This window comes from Leopardus geoffroyi, chromosome E1, assembly GCF_018350155.1.
Source record: "Leopardus geoffroyi isolate Oge1 chromosome E1, O.geoffroyi_Oge1_pat1.0, whole genome shotgun sequence".
Taxonomy (NCBI): Eukaryota; Metazoa; Chordata; class Mammalia; order Carnivora; family Felidae; genus Leopardus; species Leopardus geoffroyi.
This window is the reverse complement of record NC_059330.1, coordinates 28,751,132-28,766,076: the sequence shown is the minus strand read 5'-3', so window position 1 is coordinate 28,766,076 and position 14,945 is coordinate 28,751,132. Positions and strand designations below refer to the sequence as shown.

Here is a 14,945-nt window from a genome sequence, read left to right as displayed (position 1 = left end):
AAGAAAAATTTCACAATACAAGTTTAAAACCAAAAAACCATCCTACCTAGTAAATGGCTGCATTATTTGGACAAGTTACTTCACACCTTAGTCCTTAGTCGCAGCTCCTACTTCTAAACAGACAACAGTCCCGAGCTCACAGGGCTGATACAGGACTAAATTGAATTACTTAAGTGAAATGCTTGACACAGAGTAAGTCCTCTTATGAATGGGAGCTGTTAACAGTGGCGGCTGCTGATGGCTGGGGCAGGAAGGAAAACGAGGCAAAATGGGGACAGAGAGACATTGTTGAGAAAAGCCAACACTCTGGAAAATGTGTGCCATGAAGCCAGAGAGAGTCTGAAAACGCGACCACCCTTTTAACATTCCAGGGGCTGGTGTGAGGGGCTTCCTTGCAACCCTCCCCACCGCCTCTCCCGGGCAGACTTCACATTCCCCTGGCGTCCCCAGCCTCAGCTCAGAATCCAAATGAAGGTCCACAAAAAGGTCACAAAGAGTGGCTCAGAAAAGGATGTGTTCCCCAGCCTCTTGGCAAACTCAGAGAACAGGACGACTTGCCGGTGGGGTTGGGCAGGCAGGATGTGCTCACACCTGGACGCCTCCTGTCTGGAGTCCCGGAAGAGGCCGAGAGATCCCCAAGGACAGTCCAAGGCATCAGGCATCAGCACAGGGAGGGCCCCTGCCACCTTCACAGGAAGGGGTCAGAAGTAGCCATTCACATCCCCGAAGGTCAAAAGCTGTTTTTGAATTGTCTAGTTTTATGTAATGAATGTGTATGTTAATGTCTTCAAAATGATCACTGCTGTGTGTGAATCTCACCAGTGGTTTGTCATTTAAAAATGACCCTTACACCCCCTATTCATTTCCCCTTAAGGCCTGTTCATTCCCCAGAGCCTCACAGGGATGGCAAGGGCTGAGGGTGGCAGTGACAGGAAGCTGGGAGCTCTTCCCAGAGCCCCTGGAGGGACCTCAGCCTTGGCTTGAACCTCAAGGCCCCTCGTGTCCGCCTGGCCTCTGTCTGGGGAGACTGCCACAGAAGGCTTCTGGTTTTGGTCAAATGCCATCCCACTCTCTCGCTCTCTCCTTTCTTTTTTCTTTTCCAGGATGATAGCTAATAGGATGATTCAGTCTCTTATTAAGTCGATTCATGAGAAAAAAGGAAGTCACCCAAGTTTCCAATCTTCTCTTCATTGAACGGAAGCCACTCTATGGCTCATCCCCATAAGTCCTTGATAGAAATCTGGTAACGAGGAAGAAATTCACTAAAAAGCCCTTGCTTCACCTTTCCTTTCACGTCCCAAGAATTCACTATCCTTGGCTCGTTTTCTAAGTTTCTATAGCTGTCACAGCTGAGGGCTGAGTTGGGATTTAAAGACAGGCTTCCAGATAAAATGGGATAGAAGGGGAAAGAGGCACGTGGCTCTTAAATCCATAGACGGTGCACTCCCTCATGGCAGACAGTAAAAATCCACCCAGAAAACGTCCTTCTCTGTCCCTGCGGCTCTCCTCAACTCTGTCCCAAACTTAGAAGCAGCTGTTTCCCTATAACTCCAAAAAAAGCTCTCATATGCTCCGTCCCCTCATTCTTTCCAACACTGTGATCTGTACACTTAATCTACCTCCAGGCTCAGCTTATCCCTCCCTCGGCTCCTCAAATCAAAGAAGAGGAGCAGTGAAAGAATAAAAAGTCCAACGCTACCACAGAATAAAGCCCTCTTGTAAACACCATCTACAGACTCAGCAGCCTGGCTTTCTGGGTTCGCATCCCACTTCCTCAACTAACTAGCTGAAGGATCTCGGGCGAGTTGATTCAACCCTCTGTGCCTCAGGAAAGTGGTGATAATACCATACTCGTATAGGGCTGAGTAAATAAATTCATGTGCTTAAGAAGGTGGCTGGCAGGCAACAGGCATGCAATAAAGGCTAGCTGTTATTACTGGACCACCACAACGATCCTGCGCGATAGGGATTATTATTAACAGCTCTGTTTAGCAGATGTGTTCAATAGGCATTTGTTGTTGTGGGTATAACAATAGCTTAACTCAAGAAAAGTACAAACCAAGAAGTGAGGTGATCTGCTCAGAACGACACGGTCCATTCGTGGCAGGGGTGAGACCGGACCTCTGGTCTTGGACTCCAAATGACACGCTGACGAGCTTCACACTTTCGCACGCTCCCTCTCTCAGGCACAGAAACTTAAGAAGTGCCATGGATCAGCATCAAAAACAGATTTCAGTTCCGTAGCCCCCAGAGAGTGGCAGTATGTCAAGGGAAGGGTGCAGGATTTGCCAAACAAAATCGATTTCCATTTGTTTTCATATTCCAAGAAAACACACCAAAGCGGCCTTAGGAGAAGGTGCCACCCCATCAGAGGTGTCAAAAGACCACTCACGGCGGAGGCTTGTACGGGCCTCAGTAATGTTTCAGACTAAAAGGGCTCCCTCGGGAGGCTCCTAGGCTGTCAGCGATTTGCAAAAAAGGTCAGTGCAAATCATTTGGGAGCACATTTATGCAGGCCTGGCCTAAGCCGTGTGGACTTCTGCCAAGCCCATAGTTTTTTTGAACACGCACTGTCTTCACCCTTGATAAATAGCAGCCAGGCTACAGAAATATTTCCATTACACCCAAAGCCTCACTTGCCGCCACAACTCATCGAAATGGAGGTTTCCAGTTTGAGACGAACTCTTCCACAAAAACATCAGAAAACACACCAACCTTTCCAGCAGAGGTAACCAAGCTGGCATTTAGGGAACCTCCAAACACGAGTAAATGATATTTGTGGAAACAAATTATTTGGTAAGCATATGCTCCTGCCCAAACTCTTAATTGTTATCTAATAAATGGACTAAGCCCATCTCTTCTAGCTCTGTTATGAACGCTCGTTACAAGACTTCTACACATGCGCTTCCATGAATGCTCTTCAGGTCGTATATCAAGACTGATGAAGTCACCTTCTGGCCATGCTGGAGAGCTAGCAATGAAAAGCGTTTCACATGTAGCCCTGGCCCTACCACCAACTACCACGTCATTTCACGAAATGATGATACAAACAACAACTGGCACCAGCAACAGCAGCTGACACTTACGTGTTAGCAAATATGCTAACTTGCAAATATGCTAAGCCTTGCGCTAAGGACTCAGTACGTATTTGATTCACGGGGCACCTGGGTGGCTCAGTCCGTTAAGCGTCCGACTTCGGCTCAGGCCACCATCTCATGGTTCATGGGTTTGAGCCCCGCATCAGACCCTCTGCTGTCAGTGCAGAGCCTGCTTCAGAGCCTCTGTCCCCCTCTCTCTCTCTGCTCCCCACCCCCCACCGCGCTCTCTCTCTCTCAAAAATAAAAATAAACTTTAAAAAAAAAGTTAAAAAAACCGTTAAGTATTTGATTCTCATTAGCAGTTATTAGGGAACAGCGATACCCTCATTGTGTGGGTCAGGAAACCAAGATTCTGAGAGACTAACTTGCCCTAAAAACCCAACAGCGACTGCAGAGGCGGCGTTCAAACTCATGTTCTTAACCACATACCATAGGTCTTTCTGAGCTGCCTTAACAACCCAGGATCACAAATTCTTCCAGGAACGGGCTGGGCGAGCTTCGAAATCCTTTCTGGCTTTAAAATTCAGTGATCCTCAAGGGCTACCTGGGTGGCTCAGTCAGTTAAGCCTCTTGGTTTCAGCTGAGGTCATGATCTTGTGGTTTCCGGTTCGAGCCCCATGTGGGGCTCTGAGCTGAGAGTGCACAGCCTTCTTGGGATTCTCTCTGCCCCTCCTCTGCTTGCTTGCTCTCTCTCAAAATAAATAAATAAACGAAATTCAGTAATTCTTATTTTTTTATTTTTAAAGATTTTTATTTGGGGGAGGTGTGTGGGTGGCTCAGTCGGTTAAGCATCCGACTCTTGATCTCGGCTTAGGTCATGATCTCACGGTTCATGAGTTTGAGCCCCGCATTCAGCTCTGTGATGACAGCACGAAGGCTGCTTGGGATTCTCTCTTTCTACCTCTCTCTTTCTGCTCCTCCCCTGCTCACGCTCTATCTTTCTCAAAATAAAGAAATAAACTTAAAAAAAAAAAAGGTTTTGGGGCACCTGGGTGGCTCAGGTGGTTAGGCATCTGACTTCGGCTCAGGTCATGATCTTGTGGTCCGTGAGTTCAAGCCCCTGCCTTCAGGCTTTGTGTTGACAGCTCAGAGCCTGGAGCCTGCTTCAGATTCTGTGTCTCCCTCTCTCTCTGCCCCTCCCCCGCTCATGCTCTGTCTCTCTCTCTCTCTCTCTCTGTCTCTCTCAAAAATAAATAAAACATTTAAATTTTTTTTAAAAGATTTTATTTTTTTAAGTAATCATTACACCCAATGTGGGGCTCAAACCCACATCCCCAAGATCAAGAATCACATGCTCTACCGACGGAGCCAGCCAGGCACCCCAGTGATTCTCTCTTTTAGAAATAAAATGAATTTATGACTTGGAGAAATAAAATGCAATGATGTGGTGGGACTGCTAAGATGGACTGAAACATCTGTGTGTACCTTCCCAGATCCCACCAGCGGAGGAGAACTCCTGGTTTTCCAGGATAATGATACCCTGTAAAACAACCAGACAGGCCCCAAACCGTCTCTGGAAAAATGACAGCTTGAAGTTCTTACAGGACACCCCAAACTTGCTAGGGTCTGCTAATTCTCAACTGTCAGCGCGCAAACCTTAATTTGACTTCTTCTTCTTTTTTTCCTTTTTTTTTTTTTAAGGAAAGTCAAATGCAAGAAAATGTGCACAGTGGGGGCTAGTTTCAAGGATGTCAGTCCAAGGTGTGTGTGGGCCTTGTGGCATACTTACACCTGCTCTCCCCTCAGGTCTACACCTGCTCGTGGAAAACCCACCTGACGCAGATAATGTGTTTCACAGCTTCCCTGTGACCGCCCAGCCCGGTGGCTCAGCAGTCAGGTAACTGCGCAACGTTGTGTCCTACATACTCCTGTCGATATCTTCATACACTCCCTTCCTCATCGCGCATCCCAGTCCCCAGACACACAGACCCTCCACGGCTTCCTAGCCCGACTCCATCTCTGATTCATCCTCTTCCTCTCCCTGTGCAACCCAGGGGCTCCCTGTCTGGCCACCTTACCACGGGCCCACACGTGGCCAGCGGGGAGGCTCTCTCCCAGCTCACCCCTCCCGCCGCTCGCCCGAGCTCGCTGGCTCTCTCAGCTCCTGGCACAGCCTGAAACCGAAACTAATCTCAGACCTGGACAAAATGAAATCATTTCCTATGCCTGATCACCCTACATGACCACTGAAAATCTTCTCAACAGAGCTCCAAACCAGAGCTCTGGAGAATGGCCCCCTAGTACCTACTGCTTCCTTAACAAACAAGGGACAACAAGGTTAGAGGAGGAGGCAGAGTGATTTCTGTTGCTGCTTTGTTTTAATTTGCATGAGTCCATTTAAACTGATCCCAGCAAGTGAAGCCCACCACCCAGTATTTCAAAGCCACTGTTCCACATCTGTTCATATTTGGCTCATTCTTTTTTTTTTTTTTTTTTTTTTTTAATTTATTTATTTTGACAGAGAGAGCACAAGTTATGGAGGGGCAGAGAGAGAGAGAGAGGGAGGGAGAGAATCCCAAGCAGGCTTTGCACTGCCAGTGCAGGGCTCAATGCAGGGCTCGAACTCACAAACCGTGATATCACGACTTGAGCCGAAGTTGGACGCTTAACCGACTGAGCCACCCGGGCGCCCGTTGGCTCATTCTTAATCAGATTCCCTTCTGAGAGCAAGCCTTGTTTCTCTTCAGAGACCTCTGTGGCCCTCTTGCTGAATGCAGTTTAGATCACTATATCCTTATGCTTTTCCTCAATTTGGAAAATTCAGCCTTTACTTTTGTGCTAGGAACAATGACAAACCCAAAACAAACGAAAAAAGCAGGTCATTATAAATGAACATAACGTCAGCCCTTGATGTTCTTTCAAAGAACTGTACATTTTGAGGAAGATCCTAAACTGTGTTGTGTCAATTCCCCTCGCCCCAGCACGCTTTGGGACACCTTTCTCTGCGCCTGGGGGGATTAGACAATGATTCTACTGTCGGCCTATGCTACACAGAAGTGCAAGGACAAGGGTGCTGGCCCAACAAGTGTATGGCAAAAGAGTAATAACTTCTGCTATTTACTTTTCATTCGGCAAGGTTCGCCAAAGGCGCCAAATGTGCACCCAAAGCTCTTCTGGGTGCCAGGCCAGCAGGGTGACCTGGATGACCCAGTAGCTCCAGCAGGGAACAGGCATCCTCAGAAGCATCTGAGCACAGCTGATGCTTTTCTCTAGTGCCAACAGCCCAAAGGTCAACTCCTTGCGGGTTTCCTGCAGGCCCCGTCACAAGGCTTGGACCCCACCCCGTGGGCACTCCCGGTAAGCATCCCCTCTGACTGGGATCAGCGCAGGGCAAGACCCCAGCTGTTGGGCAGATGTGCTTTGTGTCCCGGCTCACTGACTAATGGATGAGCCGCTCCATATTACGGCAAAATAAGGACCTCGGCCAGATTTGAGCCATCTTCTAGCTCAGAAATTCCAGCTCCTTTCACCCTCCTATCGCTGAGCTGACACAGACCTCTAGGGGCCTCTAGTTCATCTTCCTGTCTCCAGATGAAATCTCTGAAACCACCAAGACAAATGAAACTCGTTCCCATTTCTAAAGACCTTCAGGGGAAGCCATTCCCCTCTGCTCCTATGAGTCACTTGTTCTCACATCTCACATCCTATCTGCAAGGAACGTTTTCCTCATCCCTTACTCGAGTCCTTCCTCCGCAGCTTACGTTCATTTGCCTCTGGTTCTGCTTCTAAGTTCGGAGAGACAGGAGTGAATCACTGTGCTCTGAGCAGTAACTCTATTTTTTTTTTTTAAAGTAATCCCTACACCCAACGTGGGGCTCAAACATACAACCCCGAGATCACGAGTCGCATGCTCCAGCGGCACCCGGGTGGCTCGGTGGGCTAAACATCCAACTCTTGATTCCTGCTCAGGTCATGATCTCACAGTTCATGAGCTCGAGCCCCACATCCGGCTTCGCATCGTGCTGACAAAGCAGAACCTGCTTGGGAATCTCTCTCTCTCTCTTTTATCTCTCTCCCCCTCTCCTGCTCTCTCTCTCTCTCTCTCTCTCATTAAATAAACTTAAAAAGAAAAAAGAGTTGCATGCTCCACCGACTGAGCCAGCCAGGTGCCCCTCTGGGCAGTAACTCTTAGAAGATTTCTATTTCTTCTTCAGCAAGTTCACTGCAAGCATTACAGGAGGTGACTCTTAAAAACCACAAAGACATCAAGGAAGCCAACTGCACTTCCCAGTTCCTGCCTCACCCCAGCCAGGGTGTTGCAGGATCCAGAAAATTTGACCCTCGGTTCTAATCAAAGTTCACAGAGTGGGAGAGTGATGTCCCGGAGACAGCGGCCACCTTTGCTCTCACTCAGCTCAAGTGCCCTCTCTTGCAGGCAGCCTTCCCCACCCCAGCTCTTCTGGACGGTAGAGCGTCCCCTCTGCAGTGCTTTGTCTCACAGCAGTGCTTGCCGTGGAGTTCTGGGCTAACCTGTCTCCCCTACAAGGCCACAGGCATCTTGCAGGCAGGGGCCTCAATGACCTTTGTACGGGGGGTCAGCCCCAGCAGAGTGCCTGGCACTTGGCCAGCGGTTCTCGGCAGACTGAACACTCCAGGCACCTTCTGGTGATGTCTGAATGTGGCCTGGGCTGCCCTTCCAGCAGAGCACGAAGCCCTTTAGCCCCAGCCCCACCGTCCTCGCCTCTCTCCACCCCTAGCCCAGAATTTCTTTAAGGATGTAAGCTCTACAGAGACAGGCCTCTTGGATTCAAATCCTGGCTCTACCACCTTCTAGACATGGGATCTTGGGCAAGTTATTTAACCTCTTTACGTCTCTGTTTCTTAACTGAAAAACAGATCTGACATCTCATAGAGTCTTGTGAGAATTAAATGAGCTGATCCGTGAGAAGCACCTGGAACAGGCTTTGAGCCATAGCAAGTGCTCAGGGAGTGCTGGAATTATCATTCAGCAGATCTATTCCTTCCCGAAACCCCCTCCACCTTGCAGCTTTCACTCTCGACTGCATAGGGGGCCTGCCCCCCACCCCCGCTACACTCCCTTTCTCCAGAACCAATGTTAGCATCAACATAAAAGTCATGCAACTCTCCTACCTTATTATGACCCTTTCCCAACTCCCCTACTCTCATCAGCTTATTCTCTTACCCAAAAAGAAGGGAGAAGAGGCAGTTCCACAGCAGGGCTACAGATGCTGAGTCATTCTGTACCCAACTACGCTTCTCTATCATCACCCTTGACATTTCAGGCTCCCATCTCCCCACCATGCAGAGCCCTTTGCTCATAATTTAAAAGCCTGAACACACTTCATCCTACTCCTCCTAAAGCCAGCTTCCACCTCTACAGTCTTTAGACTGCAAAATCTTTACCAAAGATTTTCCTTAACAAGGAGCCTCAGAACATTAGCACCCATGCGCAGAAATAATAATAGTAATAATAGGGGCACTTGGGTGGCTCAGTCCGTTGAGCATTGGACTTTGGCTCTCAGGTCATGATCTTGTGGTTTGTGAGTTCGAGCCCCACACGGGGTAGCTGCTGTCAGTGTAGAGGCCCCTTGGGATCCTCTCCCTCTCCCCCTCCCCCACTGCCGCACACCCTCTCTCAAAAATAAATAAACATTAAAAAAAAGTTAACAAAAATAATAGTACTAATAGCTTCCACACTAAAGAACATTTATTCTTTGGCACACACATTAGCTCTCCTTCCACGCTTTCTAAAGCTGAGAGACTGAGGCACTTATAAAATCAGAGAGGAAGAGAGAGGGCTGGGACTCTAACTTCGGATCTTATGCTCTAAACCACTGAGCTAGGGGGTGGGGGGGAGGGCACCAAAGGGCCCCAACTGCCTCTGGGGGAAGGAGGTTAGAGGGAGCTGGAACTTCTTTATCCCACCAATCATTCCTCAGAGACACTTGGTGCCACCATAACAGAAATGGAAAGGCCACATTTTACAAGGGAGTTTCTGTTTACAGGCATTGTTATAGCATTTGCCATTTATGACCTGTTTTAAAAATAATAAGAGAGGCCCCTGTGGGTGGCTCAGTCAGTTGAGCGTCCGATTCTTGGTTTCTGCTCAGGTCACGATCCTTGAGTCGTGGGATCAAGCCCTGTGTCCGGCTCCGCACTGAGCGTGGAGCCTGCATGAGAGTCTCCCCCGCTCCTCGGTCCCTCCCCCACTCATGTGCACTCTCTAAAAAAAACCAAAAAACCAAAAATTAAAAATAAGCGTAATAGCCGCGTTATTACGAGTCCACTATAACTGCTCTGACAGATCAGACGTGCTCACTGGGAGGCTGAAGGCAGAGGTCAGAGAAGCACTGAGTGAGCCACCACAACCAGCATCCTCATCTCGCCAGTGCTATCCAGGGCAGCAGCAGTGAATGTGAAATTTTAGACACTGCCACAGGACCCTGACATCTCACCAAGACAACTTCCAAGTCCCAAATTCGGGGACTTGGACTATGGCGTCTCCAAGGCCTCCTGTGGCTCTTCCTGTAAGCAAAGGAGCCTGTCAGAGTCAATGAAATGGAGGCATCTCCTCCTCCGGGCCATTTTGCATAGTTAGAGGTGACCCCTGCCTGACTCCAGCTTCCTGCCCCCAAGGCTTTAGAATACTCCTGAGGAAATGTAGGAAGCTCTGAAGGAGGGAACAAGTGTGGGTACTGCTGTACCCCAAACACTGCGCTGGCTACTTAAATAAAGCAAAATGCCCATGAGCTACCACTGTCTCGGGGCACTTGAGCCTCAGAAGTGCTTCTCAACACCAAAGCAGAGAAGTCAGAGATGGCAGCCCCTACTAAAGACCCTTCCAGATCCGACAGCAAGCGTAGGTGCCACGAACACCTGAGCAGCCAAACTAGGGCACTTTGGTTAAGAAACCAAAGGCAGGCCACACCTCCTGGGGTGCACTGGGGTCGGTGACATCTGTCTCCTCTGGGCCCCTCACTGTCGTTTAAAGTCCAAAGGAACCTACAGTACCTGGATCCTGGCCTTGGACAACGGTGCCCCAAAACTCCTCAAGAGGGGGAGTGTTTTCACACTTGCACTCTCCACTGAAGCTCCTCCTTCCACCTCAAGCCCTCTTCCCCAAGAATAAGCTGGGGCTCTTAAAGCGCCTGGCTCCATACCCAGTGAAATTATACTTGCCTCTAATCCGATAGAACTGTGGCCCCCACGCAGCGCCTAGAGCCTTCTCGCCACACAGACAGCCCCTGGAGAAGCCCCCTGCCCCAGCCATCTGCCCCCATCCTCTGGCTGACTGTAGGGAGCTGGGCTCTGGTGCAGAGTTTCCAGGTCACCGTGGCCACACGCCCAAAGTTGCATGAGAAGGTCATGAGAAACGACCTCCTGAGAAGTCTACTCTTCGCACACTGGGATTATTCACTGACTGGCCACAAAGGAGAGAACCGTTCTGAATGGACTTTGCTGGACCAAGACTGTAGATCAGGGGTCTTCCAAGGGGTTCCAGTTCCAAAGGGTATGGTAACATCGTGATAGCGTATACAAAATGTGTCCCTGCACACGTGCACTTTGGAGACAGCAGGAGCTGGGGCTTTCACCAGATTCTCAAAGGGGCCCATGACCCCAGCCTCTGGCCCCAAGTCCCCCCCTAGTCATGTTACCACTGCTGGGCCATCCTAGTTGTCCAAGGTCTCTCTCCTGTTTAAGGATGTGCCCAGGCCTGACGCACCACTCCTGTTCCCTTGTCTCCTGCTCCTTCCAGCAGCAGAAAGGGGACAGGCGGATTTCAAACCCAACCCTCCTGCACACACCCTTCAGCCTCCTGGTGACGTGGGCCAGGTTTCTCTCTCCATCCCAGAGATGCCACCCTCCATTCAAAATAGAGGTCCCAATGGCATCGACCCCTGACAACAGAGAGGGCCCAGTTTCACACTTGATTCCACAAAGGGGCCAAATCTCATGGTAAGGTGACCTCCTCCATGAGAATTCCCTGTGTCCCTCACTTCTTCAGGCATACATGGCTAACTCCACCAGGCGGTAAAGATGAGCATGCCTGCCAGAGAAAGAGCATGAGAGGCCCAGAACATCTCCCTGAGTCCTTTCTGCAGGACCAGGTGGCTCAGGATGCTCAGAATAACCAACAGGCAAGGTTACTCCCCATGTGGGGTGGTGTTCCTGCCTCAGGGCCAGGTGGGGAGTGAGATGGTCTCCTTGCATCCCGTACCACCTCTAGGACATCTTACATCTAAACTCCCAGTCATTCCCCTCACTCTCACCAAAATACATACGTGTGTGTGTGAATGTACACACACACACACACACACACACACACACACACACATATATAATAAAATTAATAAAATAAAGGAAAATCTAAAACCTCCTTTCCCCTAAAACAAGTCCCTCTCCAGGAATTCAATTTCAGTAAAAATTTCCTGTAGCCAAAACTTCTTTTAAGGAGAAAAGAAAAGGCCAAGCCAGTGCCGGGTGTAAGGCAACAATGCAAGGAGAAACTGAAGAGGAAAGAATGAATAAACGCCAACACCAACCCCCTGGAGCTTAGAGCCGGGGGCATACCGAGCCGGAGGGGCGGGGGAGCAGGGGCGGGGACAGTGCGTTCTGAACTTTCCCTAGCGAGCCACCGGGAGATGCAGCTCCCAGGGGACCGGGTGGGACCAGAAAAGGCTGAGCCGACCTGTGACATCGGCGGGGACGGGAAGCCAGCCTCCCCTCCTCCTAGGAGGGGCTCTGCCCTCAGCAGACGCCCCCCGCCAGCCAGCGCCCCCAGGCCCGGGCAGCGCTGCGAGGGGCGCCCACACAAAAGGGGGAGCGGCCGGGGCAGGGGCTCAGGGCGGCGCCGGCTCGGGGAGGCCTCGCAGCCCATCCCGGCGCCGCCCGCCCGCCCGCGACCACCCCCCGAGCCCCGAGCCCCGCTCCCCGCTCCCCGCCCCCCGGTGCCCGCCCGCCTCGCGCGCCCACGGCCTGGGTGAGGAGGGGGCTCGGGGAGGAGGCGAGGGCCGCGACCCGGCGCACGCGGCTGGGGCGGCGCGGGCTCCCGGGAAGCCGCGGCGGCAGCGCCGGGAATCAAACTCGCGCCGGCCCGGCCCTCCCGGCGGCGCCGCGGCGATCGGCGCCCGAGAAGGTGGGGCCGCCGGGCCGGGCCGGAGCCGGCTCGCGCGGGGGAGCGAAGGGAGGGTCTTACCGAGCAGCCGCCACGCGCGTCCGCTGCCCCGCGGGCCCGAGGGGCCGGCGGGCGGGGGAGGGGCCGCGATCCCGCGCCGGCGGCGGTGGCGGCGGTGGCGGCGGCGGGCCCGGCGCGGCGGCGCGGCTGGGGCGCGGGAGGCGGAGAATGCGAGGCGAGGCCAGCTTCCTAGCGGCGGGCGGCGAGAAATGCAGCTGTCCCTGCGCGGCCGCCGGCGGGGCCACAAGTGGGGCCGCGCGGGGAGGAGCGGGACCGCGGGCGGGGCGCCGGCCAGGCCGCGGCGCCCCCAGACCCGCTCGGAGGCCCGACCCCCTCCGAGAGAGGAGGGAAGCAGGAATGGGGGGGGGGGCGGGAAGCGGCACAGTCGCGGGGCTGGGGGGCTCCGGGGGACGGTTGGCGGGGTCTCCCCTGCGTCGCCCCCGCACCAGCCGCCGTGAGCCCCCACCGGCGGGCCGGAGGGCGTGAGCTAGGAGCCTCGGTCTCCCCCGGCTAGTGGGGTGCGGGGCGTCCTGCCCCTCCCTGCTCGGGGACCGGCGCCGGGAAGGCGCTCCCGGAGACGGGCCGGTGTGGGGCGGGGACCCGAGCGCGTGGCTCGGAGGGCCACCTAAGAGCAGAGCTGCCCGGGCGGGTGCAGAGGGTGGACGACGCACATCTGGGCCTGGGACAGCTGCGGTGTGGGGGAAGGGTGGCCCCTGGGAAGCTAGGGCTCCGAGATGGAAACAAAATGCCGAGGTCGGAGAAGATGGTGAGGAGGGGGTCAGGAGATCAAAGCTGTTATCCATCACATCACATCACCAGATACCTCCTGCCATCTCCCCATCTCCCAGCATCCCCAGTCACTTTTGGGGGCTTCTGAGCCCTGAGAAGATTTTCCACAGAAGAACTTGTCCAATAAATGGGAGATCAGATTTGACTATTCTTTTTCATGTGGTTTGGCTTCAAACTCCAATGTGGGGCCGGGTGGGGGGCGGGGGGCAGGTGGCGACAGCCCAGTGTTCTGCGTTGAAGAGGAGCTACATAGGAGGTCTGAGGAGGGTGCAGTTCCAGCCCCGCCCCCCCCCCGGCCCCCCCACCGCTTGCGAAGGGTCTGCACCCTCCTCTTCCAGGAGCCTGCCTTGGAGGCCCACTCCCATGTGGGCCCAGACTCCAGGGAATAGCCTCTCTCCCCTCTTCCTCTGAGGGCTTCCCCCTAGCTCTGCTGAGACAAGTCAACCTGCTCAGCCACAGAGACATCTGATGGTAAAAACCACAAACCAGAGTGCCCCAGACACCATGTGTTTCCATCATTTGCATGTCAAGGGAAGGTTTCTTTAGCAAGTTGGGAACCTGTGAGGAGGAGAAACCTCAGAACCACACCCTCCTTGGGGAGGTCCAACATCAGGTTAGCATTTGGAGTACAGCTCCAGGGTGGGGTGCCCAGACCCTCTGAGGATCTCCTCTCCACCCCGCCCCCACCTCATGCTCCTTCACTTGGTGGCACATGCCCTTGCAGGTGAGTGGGGGGGGGGGGTGCTTGAAACCTCAGGAGGTAGTCCCTAGACCCCAGATCAAAGACCCTTAATCTAGACCAACCGCCTCCTGCCTCCCTGCTGACTCCTGGCTCCTGTCCTGAAGTTGTAACTGGGAGTTTGGGATTGATCCTCTTTGCCGGTCTTCTAGATTATGTCATCATGAGTGTTACCTTATACCAGCCCACAGTGCGGTTCACTTTTCTGCCTACTTGCAAGATGCTTCTGCAGTTCCTCCCTGTTACCTGCAGAGCCCGGAAAACGCATCCGCAGACTTGGAGATACCGCTATTTGCATTTGCCCCTGAGTGTTCATAAAATCTTTTAATATGCTATTAATACAGTCATCAAATGAAATCAGTCACTCGAATGGACGCTCTTCATTGAAGGACACTTCTTGGGCATTGCTACCTTATCTTTCCTTTCAGGGCTGTCTTTCTGGAAGCTTTTCCTCAGACCCCTCCCCTGCCTCTGATACCCACCCTGGGTAACTTCCCTCCCTCCTACCACTGCCTCTGAGCCATAAGGGCCCAGAGGCTCCCAGGCCAGGCCTGCAGGTCCCTCGGACACCTCACAGGCAAGGAGGCTAAAATCGAACTCCGAGCCTTTGCCTGTCCAATCCTCCTCCTCATCCTCTTTGGCAGCTGGAAACCTCAGATCTCAAGTGTCCCTTGCCCTATATTCTATTGGTTACCAAGTCCTGTTCCTTCCTCCTCCACCCCCACCCCCACCTTATTCCCCCAGCTTCTGCCCTGGGTTGGGCCCCCCTGTTGTCCCTGCTCAGCTCAGAGGATGACATATGCTCTCAGGCACAACCCCCACGCTCCGGGAGGCTCCACTGGTTCTTTCTCCCCTTCTCTGCTTCATACCTTCAAACCTGAGGGATGCCCCCCTTTCTAAGAAGCCTGTAACCCTGCCCTGCCCTCCGGCCATTGCCCTGGTTCTCTCTTGCCCATTCCTCAATAGCTCAATAAACTTCTCCAAAAAGAAACCAGACATGCTGTCTAATCCCTCATGCTGTCTAATCCCTCAATCCCCATTGGATCCTGCAGTTGAGACCCTGCCCCCAGCATTCCAGGGGCAGTTAACACCCTGAAATGACTCCCACCCGGTGGCTTCCCACCTTCTTTGTTTTCCTACCAGCTCCTTCCTTTCTTCAGCCCTGCCTGCTCCAGGAGCTTCT

At 52.8% G+C, this 14,945-nt stretch overlaps 1 protein-coding gene across 2 annotated transcripts in view; it reads right to left on the bottom strand.

Annotated features, from left to right (window-relative positions):
- Positions 1-12,357, bottom strand: part of CUEDC1 (CUE domain containing 1) — an 84,163-nt gene extending 71,806 nt beyond the window's left edge. For both annotated transcript variants that reach the window (XM_045488266.1, XM_045488269.1), the window contains exon 1: positions 12,256-12,357. The gene's annotated coding sequence lies outside the window, so the exon portion shown is untranslated. The remainder of the gene's footprint in view (positions 1-12,255) is intronic.
- Positions 12,358-14,945: the final 2,588 nt, after the last annotated feature.